Raw genomic sequence first — 25,231 nt, forward strand, 5'->3', positions numbered from 1 at the left:
AATTGCGAATTTTTATTCAAATTTTCTCTAATTGACATTTTGTTACATGTCTTCATGATTTGTAGTCAGCTTAAAGTTATATATACCACGCATGTCGCTAATTAATTTTTAATTCTGTGTTCTCTCCAAATTTGAAACAGTGAGATTTCCCTTTTCATCAGTCGGAATTCTTATTGATTTTATGTAGTAACCTATTTCTCACTTATTCAAATTCAGAGTAACAAATTTCTGAAAGTGTGGTTTTATGTTTTTGCTTTATTACTTTGAAACATGCAATTAGGGAAAAATAAGTCATGCGAGGTGTTTTTTAAAAGGCTTACAACGAACTTTTCACTCGTCAATTGCATACATGTTCTAAGTGCTGACAAAGATAGGCTGCAAACTAAATGAGGACAAAAAGCCTGTAATTGAAGGGCACAAAGGAATAATTGCGTCAATCTTTATGCTGCTATACTACATCTGGATTTAGAATCTCTAATTCTGAAAAAAGTAATCTCTTAACCCCAAGTCTTGTGGAAGTCCATTACTCTGCAATTACATTAATTATATTTTCGTTCTATTCCAAGCCTATATAAAATTCAAATATTATTTTTAAACAATTTTGCTGCAACACTATATATCTTGATGATACAAAATAAAACAAAAAATAGCAAAATGTTTTTAAACTTATTTTCTAGCAAGATAGACTTATATATTATTAATAAGTTTCCCTTTAAAAGAAATAATTTAAAAGAGTTTTTCTATATTTGTGCAAACTATTTGTAACTCATTTCAGATATTGAGCATGTCTTAAAATACATTTAAAAATAAGTTTCTAGCGGGATTCATTGTTAGGAGTTAGTTGCAATCATTTTAACAGATAGTTCCATAGAAGTAGATAAATGTCGAAATAAAAATTGAATCGATTTTTTTTTGAAGATTACAATTTTCAAGATTTGATATCATTGCTTTGAAACGAAAGGAAGGGTTTTAGTAGAAAGCGAATGATATTTCCAAGCATGGCAATCTTATTAATAATTAGTGATGCCGTTCGAAACGAGACTGTCTCGATATCGTATCGAAAAATCTCCGTTTTTTCTCGTATCGGTATCGGTGTTTGAGACTCCAGTCTCGGTTTTGTCTCGTATCGTTTTGGTATCGGAGAACCGATATATCGCTCGTATCGTCTCGGGATTCTGAGAGTAGACAGTCAGATGGTGTGGTTTCCTACGAAACAACAGTAGAAGGGGAATGGTGACGAATTTCAACTACTTGAGTACCAAGAACCTTTTCTTATAATTCAAAGTCCGAATTTTCAAATGAACGAAATATATTTTCGGCATTTATTTTATAGCTGCATTATTTTCAATGTATCATATTAATATATTTTTGCACTGTTTTTGGATTAGAAAACAATGAACAAAAAATTTCATTAATTATGAATGTTAAGAACATGAAGAATATTCTCTTTTAGATTTTTAAGCTTAAAAACTTCTAAAATTTCTACATGTCTCTTAAACCAACTTAATTTTTTTGTTAATTTTGAAAAACTGTCTAAATTACAAAAACGGAAGGTGCCAGTACAGAACTGGACAACCAACAAAATAGAAATGTGTCGAAACAGAGAAAAAGGAGCCTGTAAAATTTAAATCATCGTTAAAAGATGAAGCAAGTATCCACTTCCGAGATAAAGTATTGCTCAATTTAAGTCAAAACAGTTTTTTTACAAAAATTTATCGACGTCTGATAAAGTGGATGTTGAAGTTGACAATCTCAAAGTGACACTTACCTAAAACTGGAGCAGGCTCATCTGCAGAATGCGATAAAAATGTAATGTTTCAGTTAAAACAAATGGAGAAAATTACTCTGGAGATATGAACCGCATGCATAGGGGTAAATGAAGTTTGATGTCAAATACTCAGGTAGTTCCGACAAAAACGACAGAGAATTTGGAAATACAAATTTCATGGGTTTTCAAAATCAGCTTTGAATAGCGATTAGAAATGGAATTTTCAATTTGTTACAAAAATAAAAACTTATTCCCAAAATTTGGGTATGTTGAATGATAATAACAAACAAATTATTTTCTCCTGATAAAATAGAAGTTGAAGATCGCGACATCGGTGATAATAACAGTATTACAGACATTTTTTTGCTGAAAATCCTCAAAAATAAGAAATTTTATATTATTTCTTTTGTGATTAAATGATAGTGATTACAAAAAATACCGGTAAATTAAAATATTATTAAAAATTGTGAATGATAATAAAATTATATTTGAAACTAATCCTTTTACCACAATAGGGAATTAATTTGTGATGCATTTTGTATGCAATAATCCGATTTTTAATCAAAACAGTGTTCAATAACTTTTTTGCTGCTACTTTTAAGTGACGCTCTTCTAAAAGAGTCAATGATGACTAAGTTTCGATAGAAAGCTTTTACTCATTTTTTCCGTAAAATGTCAATTTCTGATTTTTGTTTTGATAATAAGAATCAAAAGGAAATGGATTTAGAAAAATGTTCAGAACTTTTCTTTATTTCATATAATGTTACAAAATCTGAGGAATAATTGGTCAGTTTGACGTTTCAAACTTTAGAACTTTTAGAAATATGGAAGAAATTATGAAATATTTTATATATTTTCGGCAACATTTTAAAGTTTGAGAATATTTTTAAACTCTTCGAAAATTGTGAAATTATTTATCTTGTAAACTCACTCGAATTTTTCTAACAAATTATGAAAAATCCTTAATATCTTTTAAAATAATTCGAATTTTTCCTTAAAAAAATCTGATAAATTGAAAAAAGTACGTAAAAACCTTCCACATTCTTTTTATGAAAACTTTGTAAATTTGTTTACATATTTTGAAATCTTTTTTGAATATTCTCGTCAAATGAATTTTTCAACAAGAAAAAGAATCAATTTAAATTTTGCTAGAAAACTTAAGAAAATTTCTTATTCTCTTAAAATCTTTTAAAACACGTGAGAGGCTTCTACAATTTTTGTTCTCTATCTTTGGAAATTTACTTCTTGTGAAAAATTCCTAAAAGTCTTTGGAACTAACTCGAATAAAAAAAATCGATACAATTAAAAAATTACAAAAATTGCCTTTATACCTTCTACATTTTTTCGACCTTAAGAGAAATCTTTTTCATTTTTTAAAAATGTTCTTTGACAATTAAGTATCTATTAAAATATTTTGAATAACTCCTGATATTAAAAAAAACTGCAAAATGAAAAAATATCTTAAAATCTTTCAGATTCTTTTTGGGTGAAGTTTGCAAGTTTTTGAAAAATTAAAAATGGTTGTTTTTCAAATAAAAAAATGTTAATTTTTTATAAAATTTGTCTAGGGCAGTATCGTATCGGTATCGTCTTAGTATCGAAAAATATCGCTCGGCGGCATCACTATTAATGATGATAATTTTTACCACGGAAGTATTTTTTTTTATAAAAAAGAAAAATAATATGTAAAACTTGCTTATTAATTTCTGAAATATTTTTGAGTAGTCTGTATAGCTATTGTTGGAATTGTTTTGAGATTTATTAAAATACGAGGATTATTTGATATCCTTCAAAACCTCTGAGAACCCTATACATATTTTTAAAATTAATATTAAAAATGCTTTGAACTTTTTGTTATCCTTAAAATATTAAAAAAACAATCAGAATATTTTAAATTATTAAACTAAATTTCTGGGATATTTCTGCAATTTGTTGATATTCCTTTAAAGCATCAAAGATATTTTGAAGTATTTTGCACACAAGGATTATAAACTTTATTCGTTGAATTACAGCACCAGGGTTTTCTTTTCTTTATTAAGTTATTTGCTGAGAATGAAAAGTGAGCTAAAAAAATGCCAATAAATGTACGTCCGTAAACGCAGCCGTCCGGAAATTACGGATGAGTAAACACAGCATTCTGTAAAATTGAAGTCTCTCAACATAAGAACAGTATCAAATAAAGTTTAATTTAAAAAACTCTAAATGAATTGTACTAAATATTTTTTCCTAGATTACTCGTATATTGTATTACAGTATCCCATCCCGTGTAGAAATTTCCCCGGCTGGCTCTAATACAACAAGGTTTCTGGTCGGATCACGGCCGGGCTACCCCTGGCTGGGTTTCATGGACAGGAACCGGGCGGGAGATGGTTGGGCTACATTTTTCTCGAATCACGTAGTCCGGGGCCGGCCGGTTACTGGCCTGGCTAACCCTGGTTATATTCCATGGTCAAGAGCCGGCTGGGCACTGGTCAGGGTAATGTTTTTGTAGAAATTACAAATTTTTTAAGAGCCGTCATATAATCAAAGACGTAATTATGGATGCTAGATGGATTATCATTTGAAAATTATAATTTAAAGATTTATTAGATCAGTGAAACAGAAATGAGCTTTTTTAAATTCTTAAAAAAAAGAAAACATTAAATTTTTACGAATAATTAAACTTTTAAAATTAAACTGTTTTCTATTCTGCTATGTGAAACAACAGCAATGATACAATTTTTATAAACTTCTCTATATTCAGATAATGTTTAGCCCGTACAATTTCAAATTTACCACCATATATAGCGCCAACTGCGCCTGGGGTCCGCATAGACACTCAGTAATTTTCAGTTTCGCACCTGGAACGAGGATGCTCCTTACACTAACATTGTGTTGTATTTTCGAAGTTCGCAAATAAAATCGAGACTCGCGGTTAAAATCAACCTTATTTCAGTAATTAGTTTGAAACCCCCACTTAGTGCGCGACTACTTATTATTTTAAATTAAAATATAGTCCTGTGTATACAGTTTTTTATTTCTTCCTTTCTGACCTTAAATCGCCACGTGCTTTCCAAATAAACGAGTATTTTTTACCGAAAAAATCCAAATTTAACTTTCAAAGTCCACCATTTTGTAAAAAATTAATATTTTTAACCTTACGATGATTCAAAACTTTTCCATAACTATTTATTAAAAAATGCCGCTCAACTTTTTGATTTAAGGAAATTTCTTAGACTTTCCACAGAATGACTGAAACTCGATAAATTGTTTATATTTTTACACGAAAAAATTATTGAGAGAAGTTCCAATATGTGTACATCGAATGCGATAACACGGGAGCTCATATAAATAAAAGTATTTAAAAACAATTTACGGAAAATCGATTTTATTTTAACGTTAACCTATCCTACCCCCTTAATCTAGGTCCAAATAAGAAACACTGTAAGTTATTCAGCGCAAAAAAAAGACTTTTGTATGTTGGTAAATCTTTTAATTCATTCTATTTTTCCTAACTTCACTTGCAGAAGAGAGAGAGAGAGAGAGAGAGAGAGAAAGAGAGAGAGTGATCACTTATTTTAAAGTGTTTTGTATTGGTCCTAATATTTTCCTTAAATTCGTAGTTTATTGGTTGAATAAATTTGCAATGAAGAAAGCGACCTTCAATTCAATTCCCTCGACTCGGGTATACAAGCGTGTAGCCGACCCTCGTAGTTTAGGCACCAGATGTTGAAAGCATCGTCTATATAGAGCACACTGAACTATGCGTAAACATTATTGCATACCAAAGCCGCTTGTTGCAGCCACTTCCTCAGCCCGTATAATCCGCAGATTATTTATTGGACCTCTTACAAGGAAGCCAAACTTGCAAGGGGTTTGTGGCAGAAGTAACGACTTTCGAGAAAGGCAGTATTCGACAGGGCGCAAAAGTCACGCCGTGGGAGTAAAATGCGAAATGGTGCCAGGAAGACTTGCCACTGTTGCCAGAAGTAGATGCGGCGGAAGGCGGAATCCATTATAATGTGGAAAGGATTTCAAAACTCGGCGGCTTTCGGTGGTCTGTGTTGAGAAGAGCTGAAAGCTGTAAGCTGGGACGCACGAAGGTCGAGAAACAGATCAAGAAAGGGTGAGAAATGATGGAAAAGTGAGAGAGAAATTGTGAAAGGGTAAGGGTAAGAAACAGACAGAGATAGACAAGAAGATTTGGAAGGGGGAAAGAGTAAAGGGGTGCTAAGTTATGTGGAAGAGAGCACATGGTCTTCGAAATTCAAGTTTGAACCGTACACCTCCTGGGTTCATTCGATCTCACCTACCATCTCTAACTTGTGGTTCAAGTTTACCATGATCTATCACCAATCAACCCCAGAGACCAAGACTATGACCGAGATGGATACGAGTCGTGAGTAACGAGTCCTAATCTCGTCTGGGAATACTTCTTTGCTTACAAGTTCGTTACAAAAAAGGTAATTTAGTTATTGATTTATTGTAAAATTGTATATTTATTCAAAAATAAATTCTTGGTCATTTTCTCACATTTATATAACATGAGGAGATATTAATACATTTTATTAAGACCGTGCTTCACTACTAATATTTACAATTTGATCTGACCCATGCGCTCCGTTCCTATTTCTAGAGATTAATTCATTATTTAGCAGTTCTTTTAGTTACTTCATATTTTTAATTTGAATTTACTGATACTAACAATATATTTATTTTGAGGGAAGAATGGATTCATTACTCATAAAGTTGTAGTTGAAACATTCATATATCAAGATTCATTAATTTTAGATGCTAGGCGTGGTAACCGATGAACGGATACATTGCCGACTGCATAAGAGATTCCCACAAAACCTAAAATCCACAATAAATCCCTAGAATATTTTTTATCTGAAGTTAGATAAGCACGTTGGAAACAAATGGAAACTACAATTACCCAATGTCAAATAATTTGCATCGGAAGGCGAATAACAATTATCGGGCATAGGACAATTGTAGTTGGCAATCGTTTGTAAAGCTTGTATGCAATTTTAAATGAAAAATATCCCTAGGAGTTACTCTGACCATTTATAATTTATCAATCGAATTTTTTTCTTGCTGTATTATTGAATTATCTGTAGCTGGCAAGTTTGAGCTTGAGCAAATAGTTCAAAAAAGACCAGTGTGTGATAGTAGGTCTACACGACAGAAGTAAAACTTGGATGGTTTAACTTTGAAATTTTTCGTGTAGAATCATCATGAGTTTTTAGGAGAAGGCATAGTAAGAAAATGCAGAGAAAGCCTATACAGGCCTGATGTGGCAGTAGTGGGGATATAGAAGAAGAGTCCTTAGAGAAATTGCGAATCGCGGCACAAAAGGAAGAAGCGAATAGCGAGAGAAGGTACAGAAAGTATACTTGTATGAGAGAGAGGGCTATATGGATCGTTCATACGGTTATAAGTTCGTTCGTTTTTTTTTAAAATTCAATCCCGTCCCGAAAGAAGGTTCATTTCGAAAACATTTTTAATTTCAGACTCTAAGTGATTATTCAATTATTTGAAAAATACGTGCATATCGTGCTTTTATCAATTAACTTTTTTAAAGAGTTTCATTATTGGTGAATATTTTATTCTCTCGAAATTTTAATTTAAAAGCGTTAAAAATATCATTCATGTGTCAATAACAGTAGATTTTAAATAAATAATCATTAGAGAATAGTCAAATATTTACTAAATTATATTATAACTTGTTCCAAACTTTTCACAGAAATCATTTTTGTCAATCCAAACACGTAAATTTAATAAGCAGGTTAAATATTTTGGAGTTGGATTTAAAAAATTAGTAGATGTCCTTTCCCGCAAATTAAAATAAGCCATGGAAAGTCTTTACCACTATATCTTAAAATATTTTGGCCTATATTTTATGTGTTTATAGATATGTGCTATTTTTTTTAATACTTGATTTCTATATTTCCAACTTTTTTCTCTCTATGTTACGATTTTATTGCCTTCAAATATGGCATACATTCAAAGGTGTAGAATATTTCAAATTATTTCTGCTTAAAACCTTATAAAAACTTTGTTTTTAAACTCCTAAACTTAGCCACGTGAATAAAGAAAAATGTAACATTTGGAAAAAAAATGAGAACTTAGCTTGTATCAATGTTAAATGAACTCAAATTCTGTAATTAAGTTAACTCTCACACAAGAGACAGATTCATAACTAATTACAGAAACTTCACAAGGAGACGTCGATCGTATAACTTTGACTGCGACTTGGAGACTATGTCGGAAATTCAACAATATTTGCAGCTGAACATGTCATGATAACTAAATGCTCCAAACGAAAAGTTTAGCATTAGTTTAGACAACTATTATATTAGCAGTGAAAGCTTCATCATCTAAAGATGGATATTATAAAATCAGTCAAAAAGACTTCGACAATCGTCCTCAAATAAAGATTTCATAGCCTTAGGCTTAAATTGACAAGATTCTAATTTTTATTATTATTAAACTCTTATTATGGAAGTGCGCTGCGAGCGCAGCTCGCACTTTTAAGCGCTCCTAAGGCGCGCGCCTGCTGGATCTCGCGCTTCGCGCTCGAATATGTGTCCACCCCGCGCTACGCGCTTGATCACTGTAGCTCCTCTATATTTGTGCAAAGATATTTCAAAATTAAAGGTCAAACATCGACAGCTATAATTTGTTGATTTTAAATTTACGTTTGAAAAACTACGCATCCTATCAAAAATGAGTAATAAAAAATTTGAAGCTCCTTTTTTGAATAAATAACTGTAGTCAATTCATTGTTTTTGTAGCTTGTTTTCTTTGTCAAAAATTTAATATTTTAATATTTAATATTGGTTTTTACGGATAAAACAAATAATACCCATCCTATTAAACACTTATTGATAACAACTTTGCAGCTCTTTTTCGGACAAGAAACTTTTGTCTATTAATTTTTGTCATGGTTTATGTCGCTTGTTCAAACATTTTATTCTGTTATTTTTAATATTGCTTTCAGTAAATAAAACGAAAACTACACATCCTATAAGAAATGATTAATAACAAATTTTTAGCTCCTTTTAGATAAACAGATTTTGTTGTATTACTTTTGTTTTTAGCTTGCGTCGGTGCTCAGAAAAATCTATTTTTGTATTTTCAATGTTGTTTTTGACGAACAAAATAAAAACTACGTGTCCTATGAAAAGTGATTAATTATAAGTTTGTAGATCTTCTTTTGCGCAACATTTTTGTTTATTCATCTATTTCTGTATGTGCCGACTGCAAAATAGAAGGTTTTATCTTTCATTATTTTGTGTGCGATCTAAATCCGAGTTTTCGATTTTTTAAATAAAAATTGAAAAAGTTGTTATGATAACCTTGTAAGGCTTAAAAAATCAACTTTTTTCCTGGATTTTTTCATATTGCGCGTTCTTTGTCTTAACAGTTCCATTTTCGTTTATATTTTCGAATTGTTTTAATCATTACTTTCATCGAAAAACTTCATAAACACGTACTTTTTCTACACCTTCAAAACTTGTGATAAAGCACAATACAATCCGAGTAGTCTTACAAAAGTTATGCGGGATATTGTCGACTATTACAACTACACTGACAACAACGATGACGACGATGACAAACGACGGCTACAGACAGACACTGCCGTAAAAACTATTTTTCCTGACTTAGGGGGCCTCAAAACTGGGACATTTTTTGGAATCCGCGAAACCTTCTCGTTGAAATGAGAATATAACAATCTTCCAGCAAAGGAGCTCAATTTATTAAATGGGCCTCATTTCTCTTTTTTTAACCACTTATATATGGAATAATGAAACCTTAGCATAACAAATTTTATTTTGCATCTAAATTCTATATCGCAAGAGCTTTAAGTTAAGCAGATTTTTTCTTTGTTTTCCAGTATCTTTCTAAGCTCTGAAGTTGTATTTTATGCGTAGAATAAAAAATGCCAGTGTCGCAGTTCAATTTTTTTTGGGCGAGGTAAGAAATGGACCGAATTTTCCTCACTAATCTTATTTTTTATTTTTTACAACCACTAACATAAAAAGAGCAAATCTCAAGCGGAGCATTTATTATTTTTTATATCAATTTTGCATGCCCAGAGTTTCAATTTAAGACATCATCGAAGGAAATTGTTCTCAAATAAAACCTTTCATTATAACGTTTGGGTAATTAAAAATACGTGTGCTACGTGTTATAAAAATAAGAAACTCTGCTGACTTTTTGAAATAAAAAATGGTTCAAAAGAATCGCTAAGAAGTCAGATTTTTCAGATATGAAAAAAATTCTGTACGTTTACAAAAATGATGGTATTGTTTATGTATAATTTTCAGTATTTAATACTAATAAAATATCTAAATTTTAAAATTACGAATTATGTATAATTTATAACTGTTTTTAAATGTGCCAAAAATCACATTTTTAAGAGGTTCTTAAGTTTTATTTTTTTTTTAAATGTCGCCTTATATATGATACTATATGTATTTAGTTCTTACCTGAAAACCGCTATGACATCCTTAGAGTTGACAACAATTTCCTCCTAGATTTTCAGTTTGTTAAAAAGTCATAAACCACTGAATTCTTTCAGCATTAGCTGTTTTCGATTTTCAAAAATGTTTTTTTTAGCCTACCCTATCATCTATCTATTCTCCTTTGACCCCAAATAATTGTTTTTTTAAATTCTGAAATTTAAACAGAAAGTAGATATTTCCCAAGCTTATTAGCATTTTTTGTAACTCCACAGTCGTCACTTTATGAGGCGAATACAAAACCTCTGGGACGCGGCCTGAAAATTTTTTCGACTGAGGTAAGAGACAGACATATACTGGCACGAGATTATATGGGTCTGATACGAAATCCTAAAAAAGATTCTAATAATTTTAATGGCGTAATCTAAATTGTAAGCCTAAAAAGACGAATAATGTTCAAAACTTTCGGTCAAAAAAATAGAAGCAGTCAATATTCAAAGTTTTATATCTCCGTCAACAATGCATGTTTTTTAAAAAATCCAACACGGTTTTAAAGAGTTCAAGAAAACCTTTTAACTCCTGTTAATTTTCTCTAAAAAATTACAACTTTCGATTTGACATTCAAAAAACAAACCACTTTTTAAATCATTTTTCTCTGCTGCGAAAAATGGTCCCTTATTTTTGAAACACTAGCCATATTTGTCTCTTTTTTGGAAGAAACGCGACGTTCAGAAGTTATGAAGTTTTTCGTTAAAAACATCGCTGTTTTCAAGTTTGATTATCTCCGAATGTATGCACTGTAGAAAAAAGTCTAAAGAGAAAAATTTTTGTTTTTGCAATGAGAATAAGGATCTACTGTAAAAATATACATGCATTTTCACGGAGATATAAAACTTTGAATATTTACTGATTTTTTTGCCAGAAACTTTTACACATTACTATATATTTATCAGCGCGTGCAGAAGAAGCATTTTTTAACAAATATGAAGTTTGAAACGCAAGGCATAGGTGCGTTTTGCAAACACATGAGTTATAAAAACTCTTCTGCACCAGCGAAGGACTATATTTTTTCTAACAACGTTAAGAAAAGCGAGTTTTGCCATATCGAGAAATGGGTAAAATTGCTTTTTGTCCAGGGCATTGGTAAATCAATTTTTATCACAGCGTTATCACAAGTGCAATCTTAGGTACTGCGAACGATAAATAAAATAAAACTTTTTAGGATAGGCTGTAACATTTAGGGAGTTTAGGGTATATATTTAGGGTACTTATGAGACTTAGGGTATTGTAACACTCTATGCAACCTATTTGCACTTATGACTGACGGTTGTGATAAAAAATAGTATGTGACACTCGGCCTATAAGTGCCACTTAGGGTCCTTGTATCACAAATAACTACGAGTATTATACACAATTTGATCATAGTCTCAAAATGAGCACCACAGCTATGTCAAAATACCGGCTGACTCTGATTCATTTTAACTACTTGGAATTACTAATCACTGACTTGAAAGACGTTTACTACTACTAAAACTGCACCGCGTCATACTCAAGTTTGACTAACTCTACTTGAAACCAGATATGGAAAAATAAAAATGATTTACACTACTTGACACAACGTATGTCCATCTCAATATATCTTACAATATACGATACCTATTACACACGTTTTTAATCTACCTATACTACTTGATACTTACTTTGTCGGGCTTTAAACCAGTTATACTACTTGAAATGCCTGACGTCTGATTCTACGGCTTATACTACTTGGTACACATTACGCCTCGTGATAAATTATTATTTAAAATTGTTTAAAAATAAACTATCTCAATATGTTTTTTGTGACAATTTTAAAAGATTTGGAAAGTAACCTCCTCTATAAATTCACTGCAAATTTTCTGGTTTTCTAAATGCCGGCCGTATACTAGTTGAAAGTTGGTACGTTTGATTGTAATAGAAATGTTTCACTTGTTGCATATTCTAACTTAAAATAGTTAATCCTAATTAATAACCCCCATGCTTGACCTGATATTGTATATTAATTGACACATGTATGATGTCTGATCTTGAACTGCGTACATTACTTGCGTACACTACTTCTGACACTAACCTACTTATACTACTTAACTGCATGTTTAACAAATTTACAAATAAACAAAAATTTTTCTAAAGTTTTAGCTTTAATCCTTCATGCCTGTTACCCACTTATCAAAAGAGTTAACAATATTTATAGAGAAACTATTTCACCAGGCTTTTTGTGACAATATGCAAACGTTCTCAACCAAACCACAATCACTAAATTCATGGAGAAATGGCAACTTTCTAGTTTGGAATGCGCTTGGAATTCGTGAGACTGTCTCAACAACAGTGACTATCAGGTGCTTTCTGGAACACCTTGAGGTTGTTCTGTACGACTTCAGCGGGGGTAACGAAGGAAACTTACTTTACTGGCTTTATTTATTGGGCGCGATAGTTTCATGAAGACAGCGCACGTGTGTACCAACCTGCAGTCGCGGTCTGGCGGTTGGGCTCCAGAGCAACTTCACCGAAGTTTACGAGCCAAAAGCTCCTTCTGTTTGAGACTGCCTTGTGTTTCCCAAGACAAGGGAAGTGCACAAAGCCTGTCCTGGATTCACAATACGTACAGAACCGTAACCAGGGATGACTTTAGCGAGATTGATAGGTGGATGACAACTAGAATTTGCCAGAAATTTCTAGAATTCGCTATAATTACGTTGTACGAAGTTATTAAAGCTCATTTACCCACCTGGGAATGTAGAAAAACTTTGATTCTCCTCTTAGTTAATTTTAACGAAATACCAGGCATCTGGCTTACAAAGCCGCCCTAAAAATAAAAAATTTCAAACATAAAATTTCCTTGATCAATATAAATATTTGAACGAATCTTAAATTAAATTTTTGCTGCACATTTTTCTGCATATCAAAATTTGCTATCAACTACCAGTCTTATGTAACGAGTAAGGCTTTATGAAGCTCCAATGTCTGAAATAACGACTATCCGACAAAATTAACCCTAGACGGATCCTATACATTTTTTGCCCTGAGCGGCTCCTGTGGGTGATATATGTCCCCCGTTTGAAGTCCTTGTACAAAATCTTTTCCTTTCATCGGCATCAGATGTTAGTATACACCATTATCTTTATTTTTTAATGTCGGAGAGATTGGTGTACATAACATTCTGTTTTAATGAATTTAAAATGTTGAAAAACATGTTTAAACAAATAAAAATCGAGAAAAATCGTGTTTTTGACATTTTTTGGAAAAAAATCATGTCATTTCTTTTCTAATTAACTAATTTTAAAATTGCAAACGCCATTTCGAAGGGGACAAATTGTACTTTAAGCTGATGTATCTTATAATTGGGTTCCTTCCGAAAAATATATTTATTTAAACATTCGAAGTGAGAAAATTTAAAAAAATTAGGAATATCATAAGCGCGGGCAGAATGCTTATTATCATAAGTAATTTGGATATATAATAAATCAATCCCTTTGTTTTCTGATTCACAATAAGATGGTTTAATGTAAATAAAGATAAAAAAATTAAGAAAAAGTTTTTATCAATGAAAAAGCGGTTAGTAAGTTCGAAAGATAGGAAAAATTCATCGGAAGTAAAAAAAGAAGCCTTTTCTAAAAAAAACTATTTTTATTTTTAAACTAATTCTCGAAATTAAATTAAATTAAAAAACAATTAATTACCATAAATTTTTCATTAAATAAGCTTCATCTACTTCGGTGCAAAGGTTGCACAAGACCGCCCTATGTTCGTCACACACGTCGGTTGCAACTTCTCTCTCTTTCCTGCGACACTGTAGTCACAGCATCGGCACTTTTTAGTTCGTATATTCTCGACAACTTTGATAAAAAAAACAATTATGCATTTATTATATATTAATTGATTTATTATTGGAATTTATGAGCACTGTATGAATAAAATTAAAGAAAACAACTTTGCATTAACATAGATCACATTTTTAGTGATTTTTACATATAATTTGCACTGAAATTACAAAAAATCAATTCGACACGTCAAAATATCATGCTATACTGTAAATATACGTCAAATATGTTAATTTACATCAAAATATGAAACTTACTTAACGTGACGAAACTCGAACGTTACGTATCTTCTGGGGGACAAATGTGCCCCAAGCGCAGGATTTCCTTCTCACTTGACAGACAGCGAGCAACCGGCAACATCAACTACTTCGCCGCACTCTAGGATAGTCAAACTGATTTATGGTTAGGGTCTGCACCAAAAAAGCAGAGACATTTGTCTAGAAGAATTAATTGTATTTTCGCTTGGGGCACATTTGTCCCCCGCAGGATCCGTCTAGGGTTAATATTCTCCGGCGTAAAATTTATTTCCTTAATTCTATAGGATCTTGCAGGTGAAGCAACTTTAAACAAATCTTCCTTCAGTTGAAGAATTAAAATCATCATTATGAAAGAATTGCGAGCTTTTTAAAAATGTTTAGTCAAATTATAAATATAGAAAATTAGTTAGGGGCTTTGGAAAATTTTTTTTTGAAATTTGATTCTTGGTCCGGAAATAGTCTAAGCATGGAATAAAATTTTGCGCAAACAAAATTAACTCTTTTTCTAAAAAATATATAGCTTTACCAAAATATTAATTAGGGAATCTTTTTGAATTACTTGTTGGATCTCCTTATGAATATTGTTCATAATCTCGCGAAATCCCTTTAAAAGGTTGAGTTCCCTGGAGATCCTTCAAAATCTTTTTTATCCGTAAGAATCTTTCTAAATCTCTTGAAATCCCCACATAATTTCTAAAAGCCATTAAAATTACTTAAAATCTCTAAAACCGAAAAAACTTTTAAATCTTCTGAAATATGTTAAAATCCTTTGACGTGCCATGAAATCTGCGAAAAAAGTTCAAAATATTTTACAATCTATTGAAATTCAATAAAATCCTTTTTAATCTAAGTACGCAGGAAACCCCAGGAAAAAATTTTATCTTTCAAAAAGATGAAAACGTTGCATCACGTTTATCTAACGAAAGATAAAATTTATCTGAAAAATATCAAATTTATCTGAAAAAAGAGCAAATTTATCTGAAAAAAAGATAAAGTTTATCTGACGTCAATATTTTTTTGTCTTAGGTTATATGTCAGACGGCTGCGTCTATTTTCACAGAAAAAATGTCCTTCATAAATACAAAAACCCTCGCGGTATTCAATTTTAAATATTCTCACTTTATTTCACTAATTTTAAACCCAAAAATCACTCACTATTTGGACCTATGTCAAAAAAATATTTACGTCAGATAAACTTGATCTTTTTTCAGATAAATTTTATCTTTTTTTTCAAATAAATTTTTTGTTTCGTTAGATGAACGTGATGCAATATTTTGATCTTTTTGAAAGATAAAATTTATTCTTGGGGTTTAATGTGTAAATCTTTTGAACCCGGTGAAATCTTTTGAAATCTTATGAGATTCCTTTAACTTCCATAAAATCTTTAAGAGCCCATTAAAATTAATGACATCGCTCAAAATCCGTCAAACTAATTCACTATTTCTTGATATTCTTTTAAATATCTTTAGAATTCTGTCACTTTTTTTAAATCTTATACATTACATTAAAAAATTGATATTCTCTCTAAAATTGAACTAGATAATTTCTTCAAACTCTTTAAATATTTTAAAAATCATTTAAAAACTGTCAAATCTCTCGTAATATTTTGGAATCGTTTAAACTACCCTAAGACTATTGCCATATCGGTGAAATCTTTAACAATCCGTCAAAATCTTGGAAATATTGTTAAATGTCGTAAAAATGTTTTATTTCTATGACAGCAAAGGGGGGAGGCGGGGTAACAGAAATCGTACAATTCGTGACAATAGATGAGAAAGACATTTAAACTCTAAGAATGATCCTTATCCAAACATACAGACGTTGATTTGTAGAATATTCAAAAATCACTAACTGGTGTTAAGAACCTCTACATATTCTATTGACTTGTATGAAAATTTAATGTACGCATATGTTTAAAAATTATTTTAAATATGTTTCATGTGTTGATTATAATAAGAGTGGCTTATTTTCTGTAGCTGAAATGATCGAAAACGTTTTCTCATTTTAATTTTTTTGTATGGATTAAGGGGCGAAGAGAATATTTTTTGGCAAATTGTGATATTGTTTTGTCATGAGCAAAGAAAATTGTTAAAGTTTATATCCAACCTGAAGAAAATCTTAATTTAAAACGTATTTCATGCAAAGAAAACGAAGTGTCTTGCGTTCGGTAATTCGCGATGAGTACTCAAATCTTTTCAGGAGTTCGGCTAATCATGCCTCCCCTTCCATTTCACCTAATTTTGCAGAATGTCTAGACGCGGCTTAGAAAATATACGTAAGAGAGAAGATTCATGAAAAGCTTTCTGTGCTTTCAACTAATTAAGAAGCTATGTTCTATTCCATTCTTCATACAGGAAAATACAAGATTTTGACAGCGTCAATGTATAAATATTTAATCCGTTGTAATTATTTTATATGCAACAAATAATTCTAATATTTGTTATAGTATTATGTTATTGTATTCCATATTAAACTTTTTTTTTTCTTTTTTACAGGTTAGTTCATTTCCATAGACTTTTGCGGAGCATATATGTAAGTATAAAATAATCTCATTAAAAGCATTATGATAATAATCAACAATAAATGAAGATGGTAATACATATTTTACTATTCACAAGAGTATTTCTCATTTATTACACGTATTTTCCTATTCTTTTTATTTCAGTTTCCAAGAAGCTTATTTCAAATTTAAATTAAAACCTCTCTAAATAATTAGTTTAAACAAGTTATATACAATTTCCGGTGAAATTAAATTCCCTTGGAGATTATGTGAACTTTTCATTGAAACTTAATGCTTAACAGCTTTAGGTTTCAACGGTTCTTGAGCCGCAAAGTCGAAGCGCCAATAACGAAAGTTGTTGGATGAGAGTTTCAGCCTCTGTTTCTCATCATGGTTAGGCCCCTGATTACGTGCAACATCCTATATAGCTCCACCGCCAATTTGTGGTTGGAGTTCTGTATCGCTTATGGTGTCAGCGTGACACAGTTCACTGAAGGATTTATCGACCAGCTTTTGAATTCACATTGAAGCAAAAAACGTTTATAACAGCTTTTACATACGTATGATATAATTCAAATTTACGCACGTTGCACATGTAACTAGGGCACCGACAGAAAAAGTCAAACTTTACGAAAGAAATTGCTTTCTCTGAACTTCAAGTATCAAAATATTGCTCTCGCCACAAATAAAAATAAGCATCATAATACATAAGTTTCTAGAAATGGTACTTTTTTCAGAATTTTTCTTTTTTTCTTTGAATATGCTTTATTATAAAATTGTAGACCAGTGGCAAATTGTAAGCTATAAAATTATTTTTTTACAAGATAGAAATATATTTTAATACTACCCCCCCCCCATGTTTTTAGAAGACATCACAATAAAATTTCAAAGATTTATAATTTCAGAAGAGCTCATAGAATGAAAATTACTGTAAAAAAGTCATTTCTTTTGTAACTACTGTTGAATATACGATATTGATAACTAGTCTGATCATGTATAATGTATTGGCAGAAATAAAATATTGCATAATGCATCTACAATTGATTATATTTAAAAGATATACTTTAAATTAATTTGCATTACTGATAGCAATTAGCAATTTCTCTGACAATGGGCAGCCAAAATTAGAGAAGCGTGAACTCGTGGTCACCCTGTATTCAGATTTCCACTTTCAGCTCTATGTCTAAAGTCCCGGTAAATCACTTTTGGCCTCACGCCAAGACTTGGGGTCTGCCTAATTTATTTAGGTCCTGCGACTGATAAGGGATTTGAGTTAACTAGATGGTTTTATATTGCATAAATTTTCATTTCAACCAGTGAAAAACTATTAATGTTTCAGTACATTTTTTAATCTTATGATCTAATTAAATTTTTGTTGTGAATTTTTAATAAATTTCTACTTTATTTTTAAACTTATTGCGTAATTAATACATTTTTGTTTAGATTTTCTCAGAAACTAAGTGACCAAGGAAAAAATTTGCAACCAAGTTTTAAATCTCATATATGTATATTCACGTTTTTCTTATCAATCCCTGTTATCATCATCTAAATTTTATGTACTTAGCAGGCAGGAATTTAATTCAAATTTTCTCAAAATAAAACATGCAACAGAAATTTGTAAGGATGTTCACTAGTTATCTCAAGCTAAAAAGCATAGATAAAAAGTAATTTATAAAATTAAAGAAAGTATTCTCATGCTTATTCGTAACTAATTTTGAAAAAGAAGTGAAGGCTTCTCGTGGAATTACAACTCCCATCTAACTATATGCTTTCGACATATGTTTTTCCCATAATTAAAACAATTTTTTTGTAGTATTGAAATTTTAGAGGACTTATCAAAGAAGGAATACATGTATCGATCATCTGGATTTTTTAGGAATACGTTCTGTGGGTTTTGGGAAAATGTCACGGGAAAGTTATAGGATCTCAAGAAGACTTCCAAAAAAAGAATTTTGTGTATGAATTATATGGGGTTTTCACACCTAACACAATCCCACGGTGCCCTGGAAAGTAACCCATAACCGAAAAATGTCAATTCTGCACGAAATCTACACCTTTAGGCACTTCATTCCCCATTCTTTGACAAAAATGATTATTTTGGTCCAGGACATGATTTCCTCGAGGAATCCACTTTTACCTTATAATTTTCTAGTCTATTCTCCCCTTTTGGTATTTCATATATTAATATGTTAGCCTATTTATTTATTGAATTTTGTTGTTTGAAGAATTTGTTAAGGAAATTCCGGAATAAGTATTGATTCATGGTGATAACCACTAATTTTCGAAGTCATAAATAATAATAGGCAATTTAGAGAAACATTTTATTTGCACAGTAAAAACTTGGGGGTATATTTTGTTGCAGGTAAAATTACAACTAGCTCTCGAACAGCAACGTGATTGGTCTTTTCAATTTTGCTCCATAAATAGCTCTTTACTTGCGCATACATGTAAACTATCTAACCTTCATTTAGAGGGGGCGGTGAACAGCTTATCAGATTGATGCGCGAGAAAGTTAGCTTATCCCGCTAGCTCATAGTCTGTCTCTTTCATTTTACCAATAAGTCTGTCATTGCCTGGTTCCCTCCAGTTATATATGCGCTAAGATTTCTAATATTAAGTATTTCATGTTGCGAAGTCAGCTGGCAAGATGTCTATACGATGAGGACCAAGCAATAATACAAATCCCAGAGGATAAAACTTAATTTAGTTGATAACTTAGGAACAAATTATTTTTTACAGCTACAAAAAATATAGAAATTTAATTATTTAATTTAATATTTTTTGAAAAATAAATATAAAATCTGAATTCACTTATCGTGAAAAATAATTATTTTCCAAGTTATTATAAAAATATAGTTTAGTCCTATGGATTTGGTATTATTATTTGGTCCTCAGCGTGCAGACATCTTGGATATACCCACCTAATCTGAAATACCTAATGGCTCAATTTTACAAAGTGCGAACAACGCACCTGCTGAACTTCAATGACCATGACGAGGAATTAGCAATGCTGTCAAAGAATAAACAATGCATTTAGACATGGCTATTTCAAATCTTAAAAAGTATTTAAGAAGTTACGAAGGCATAGATTATGCGTCGAATGACGTGTTTCATTTCGCACCCCAAGAAGTGGAAGACGTCGTACCCAAAGTAGTAGGTACTTCGTACCCCAAGTGATTGGCAATCTGTACCCTACATTACGGTGCACTATTCACATCACAAGGGCAATTTCTGTTGCAGGTATATGGTACCCTGATATTGGTGCTTCATTAACACTTTTTTTTCTGTGTGTATAAGAAAGAAACGAATTTCTGGGCAAACATTTTTACAATAATGATTGACTAATTGAGTACAATAAAGGTCATCTTGCTTTTTTAGAATTTACTGTTCTTCATTTGTTAAGTATATATCTTTATGAAAAACAAATGCCTATTAACATCAACATTTCGAAAAAACCAATCATTGTAATTTTTCTCGATCTTGTAACCGCATTGGTGGTATTGTGGCCCTCCAGCACGGAAATAAATTTTCTATGCATTTATGAACCTCGCTATCGCACATCATTTAGAGGCATGTGAGTCCTTACTTTCAAGGTGGATGTTGCAAAAAAATATATGAATATACTATGGAGGCGTTCATATATGAATTCACGCTTTATTTCAAGCCTTTTTACCTCCGCCGTACCCCTTGTCACGCTCAGTCACGAATTAAAGAGACCCCACATATAATATCACGTGACGTTCTTTCGGCCCCCCTTCACATTTTTTAAAAATGATTATAAAATACTTTTCGGAATCTTCTCAAATATGGGAATCAGACATTACATGGACATCATTAAAAATATGAACCTGATTATTCCCACTTTTTTATTCTTCTCAAAGAACGTATCAAACAGCTAGGATATGCGTGTATACAGACTTAATACTTTTCAGGTTATCAATTAAAAACAGGAAAACCCTCCGTGACATGACGCGCATAATGACTTGTCTCCCCATATATCACGATTTGTCACGCTTGACAAGAACCCCCGCCCCCCTGCCCCTCGTTGCGTGACATCATAAATGAACGCTCCCTATCTATTATTATTATTAATTTGTTTTTTGTGAGTATAACCTGTTGATTACATTTTAGAATTTGAATAAACACATATTCAAGAAAATGATTTAGGACCCCAGGGCAGCGTCCTGACTAAAAACTTTCATTGCTCTATAAAAAGTTAAGAATAAGGGATATTAAAATATTTATTTTCTTAAGAGAGGTTCTGAGTATAAAAGATCGTGTCTTGCTATTTATCTAAAAAGATCGACGAGGCAATATATTTAAAAGTTTGGTATTTAGTATAATCTTATTTAAAATTCGGAACGGGTTTTTATAAGCAATCAAGATTTGTTGCAATTTTTAACTAAGCAAGTATTGAAAGCACATAATTAGCACCAAGTTTCTGCACAAAGCAACATTTGACATGAGTGCAGTTTCCGCTTTATTTGGGATGGAAATTGCAGCTTCATGTGAAATCAGTATTCCTACAGATTTTTGGCAACAAAAAGCAATTCTTTTATTTTTGGGCTTATCATAGATCGAAATCACATAATTAACATTAGATTTCCGCAAAAATCAGAATTTTTGTTGCAGGTCATTTGTAATATTCTCGAGATAAGATTTCTTTCAAAATGAAAATATTTCATATGTGAAACTATGACATAAACATAGCTGCATTCACTTTCCCTGGTATCTTATTTCTTCTGTAACTTTAAACATCACCGAATCGGCGTACTTTTGAGAATCAGCGTTTTTCTGTCTTCGTTTCGTTGACATTTTTGTTGTTATATGAAATGATGATTCGATTTATGTTATATATTACTATAGTACATGTTCATAATCATATTTTGGAATTTCAAACTCAGATGAAAGTTACAAGTTAAATTCATGATTCTCAATGTGATTCTTCCTAATGCTTTAAGACAAAAGTTCCAGGAGCAGCTTCAAATGCGTTTGCAGTAGTAAGGATGCAGAAATAAGTACATACGCTTAGGAATCTACGTTTGAATGTGTGCTGAATGCAAATTTAATTGTCAGTCTCATGGTAATTATAACGACTTACCTACTTGTGCAAAGCGCGATGTTCTAGGTATATTTTGGTGTTTGGTAACCCTTAAACTTGCCATCAAAGTATAGGATGCGTCATTTATTTCAAGTTTCTCGACCAATATCGAAACATCGAACGAGAAAGATTCTTTGCAAGTTTCAATATCCTCTGCGAGAGCACCTCTTGCTTTATGTTACAGATACAAGGCTTTACGCCAAATTAATTGGATGTAAGACCGCATTATCGAGCATTTATTGATATCCAATTAAGTTAAAATCACTTGAAAACTGACATAGATATGTTTAAAAAATCTTAAACATTTTTAAGATGCTGCGACCTCATAATTAACTTCAACTAAAAAGGTGTAGCTACACATTTAGAAATTATATTTGAATTGAAACTCTTAGTAATACCTAGGACATTACCAAACTTGTAATATGCTAAAGTAATAATACCGCTGCGAAGTGCTATGGGTGTAATTATTTGTGATTAACATATTTCATGAGCACTTTGCTTCCTTGTAGTTACCAAAAAAAAAAAAATTAGAAAAAATAGAGATTTTTAATATTTTTTAAGATTATATCTCTGTCTTACGGAAATCTCCTTTTTTTAAAAATCAGAGAGCCCGTCTAATTGCCAGTCTATGTGTTATAATAAACAATTTTTCAACTTACAGTAATTTCATATTCTAAATTAAACAAAATCTTCTTTATTTAAACAATTTAATCTTTTTGTTAAACTTTCTAAGACGATATTGATTAATCAAAAATCGTCATCGAATTTTTGTAAATAGGGCAATCTACGCACTTCTAAAACTCAAACAATTACATAGTATAGAATACTGTTATATGCCCTCTATCAAAAATATCTTATTGTAAACTAAGTAAAAATGTCGTTAAGAAAATAAAAAACTTGATTGGTAAATTTTTAAATGAATTATCATCAAAACTTAGAAATAGAACAAATTTTATTTAACAGCATAAGCTTTGGAAAATTAAGAAGCAAGAAACTATGTGTTGCTCTTGTATAAAAGTCGAACCAACAACATTTCATTTAAAAACTGATTTTGTAAATATCTTATGAGTTTTTATTAGAAGATAATACTTTCACATAAGCTCCGAACTAATTTTCTGAATTCATTTTAGGAGTTTTCTTGAAAGATTATGTGAAGAACTGTGGAAGCAGCCAAATACTGTTTTAAAATCTAAGACATAGTTGCAAAAAGTCATGCCTACGAGAGTTTTGTCATGAATTCACGTAAGTCATTTGTTATTTTTACAAAAACAAAATTAGTACTTTTAGCGTCTCAAAGCCTTGGAACCACAGGTTAATATCTGCTTAATTTAAGAAAAATGCAAAATTATGTTTACAGCAACTGAAAAAAAGGAGGCGCTCGAGGTGAAAGAACAACTGAAATAAAATAAAATGACAGCCAGCAGAGCTCATGGAAAAATTCTCGTGAAAATGTGGTTCTAGGAACGGTGTCGAAGAATAAGATGATTAAAAAGACAGCTTCGTTTAAGAGTTATACTTTCCTGCGGAGCAGAAACTTGAATCCAATAGTGAAAAAGTCACAAAAGCGTTTTCATGTCGTTAAGACCGTTCCCACAGGGCTAAAGTATTGATCCAATCGTTTTTCTAAAGATGATCGACCTTACACACTTTCCCAGAACACTAGAAAAGCATCCTTTCCACCTTTCGCACGTTTCATAAAATAAATTTTTAAGAAAATTCATTTGAAGTTTCTATTATTTGTTTTTAAATATACTTTATTTATACGCTGCTCGTCTGAAGTCTCAGGTAAAATGGATTTCAATTAGACTTTTATGTCCTTGTGAACATAATCTTCAAATTAAAGCTCCTTGATGCTTGAAAGATCGCAGAAACTACTTGACGTGAGCAGTACTTTTCTTAAGAGTATATTCTTATTTCTTGTATTCATATTTATGATTCAAGCTGCAAAATACGATTTGCGTGAACATTAACCATTCAAAATTTAAAAAAAAGTAAAAATTTCCTTTTTTATGAAGTAATTGGTTTAAAATAGCAAAAAAATTCTAAAACCTTTTTTTATTGTCATAAAATGATAAGGGAAATATATTGTCAACCCAAACTAAAAATAGTATCATACTTATTGAAATAATTTGACAAATTTTGAATATATTTTCATCGTTTTATGTAAAATATTACGATTTTTCCAAGCGTCTTACAGTAGAACCATATGAGTGACAAAAAATTTAGAACATCAAAAAAGTATTCTCGAAATGCAAATAACTCCGAAAATCGCCGATCCTGCAAAGTACACCAAAATCGATGTTCATATTAGTTGCAACAAATTTGAGCCACCCAGATTTATCATAAGAATCTAAAGTAAAAGCATTATTTGGAGACTGTTTTTTCTCCTCTAGAGCAACGTGAAATGTCTTCTACAAACTGTCAGTCACCTGTCAAGATGATTTTATCGGGCGTTATTTGGGTCAAATAGATGTTGATAAACAGGTAAGTTATAATAATAATTACCTAAATTTTAATTTCCTCCCATTTACCAGTGACTACTAGTCTCTAGAAATAAAAATTGTACTTGGCGTAGTATAATTTCCAAATCTAAGGTTAGTCAAAACCGACATGACAGTCAAACCACCACAGCCGGGATGTAAAAACTAAGTCGTGACCGTCTGTATTGAAATAGTTAACAAAGTGAAGTTAGCTGGTTGTTGAAGTGAAAATGCCTAATTGTATATGTAGACGGTCATTAATTTTTCTACACATCCCGGATTTATTTTAAATTTCGACGGACATTACTAACCTAACATTTGGAAGTTGCATCAGGAAGTTATAATTTTATTCTAAGTGATTAGTACGCACTGTTAAATGAAAGAAAGTAGAAAATCAGGTAAATATCATATCAATCAGTTTCCTCATTAACAATTATTTAGTCTAATATCGCAAAACGAATAGTTGCTTTGGCAGGTATTCAGGTGGCTGACAGCGCGGTTCAGCATTCGACAACTCTCGGCATGAGCCAAAATTCAGTCTCCAAATGATACATTCCCCCAGATGCCCAGATGTGCAACTACGTACAGAGGAATAAATTTCAGACTGAAAATTCTCTTAAATGATCATTGGGAGACCAATGAAATTTGAGCTGCAAAAAATTTAACACCATCATTTTTATGTGAATATAAAAAACAAAAAAGTGAGAAAGCAATTTTAAAAAAATAAAATAATAATTTTTTCAGAGAATCATTTTAAGAAACTAATAGATCTATAGAAAAATATATTTTTAAATCGTTTAAAAAAAATCTGTTCAAGC

The 25,231-nt window shown here is 31.3% G+C and overlaps 1 protein-coding gene and 1 long non-coding RNA gene across 2 annotated transcripts in view; both read left to right on the forward strand.

Annotated features, from left to right (window-relative positions):
- The window catches only part of LOC117170634, a 429,481-nt gene that overhangs the window by 151,469 nt on the left and 252,781 nt on the right, over window positions 1-25,231 (forward strand). The gene's annotated exons all lie outside the window — the stretch shown is intronic.
- LOC117170635 lies at window positions 5,984-23,580 on the forward strand. The gene is made up of 3 exons (XR_004466832.1): window positions 5,984-6,210; window positions 23,064-23,175; window positions 23,291-23,580. It is a non-coding gene; the product is annotated as an uncharacterized LOC117170635 (long non-coding RNA).

Source organism: Belonocnema kinseyi, chromosome 4 (genome assembly GCF_010883055.1).
Source record: "Belonocnema kinseyi isolate 2016_QV_RU_SX_M_011 chromosome 4, B_treatae_v1, whole genome shotgun sequence".
Lineage (NCBI taxonomy): Eukaryota > Metazoa > Arthropoda > Insecta > Hymenoptera > Cynipidae > Belonocnema > Belonocnema kinseyi.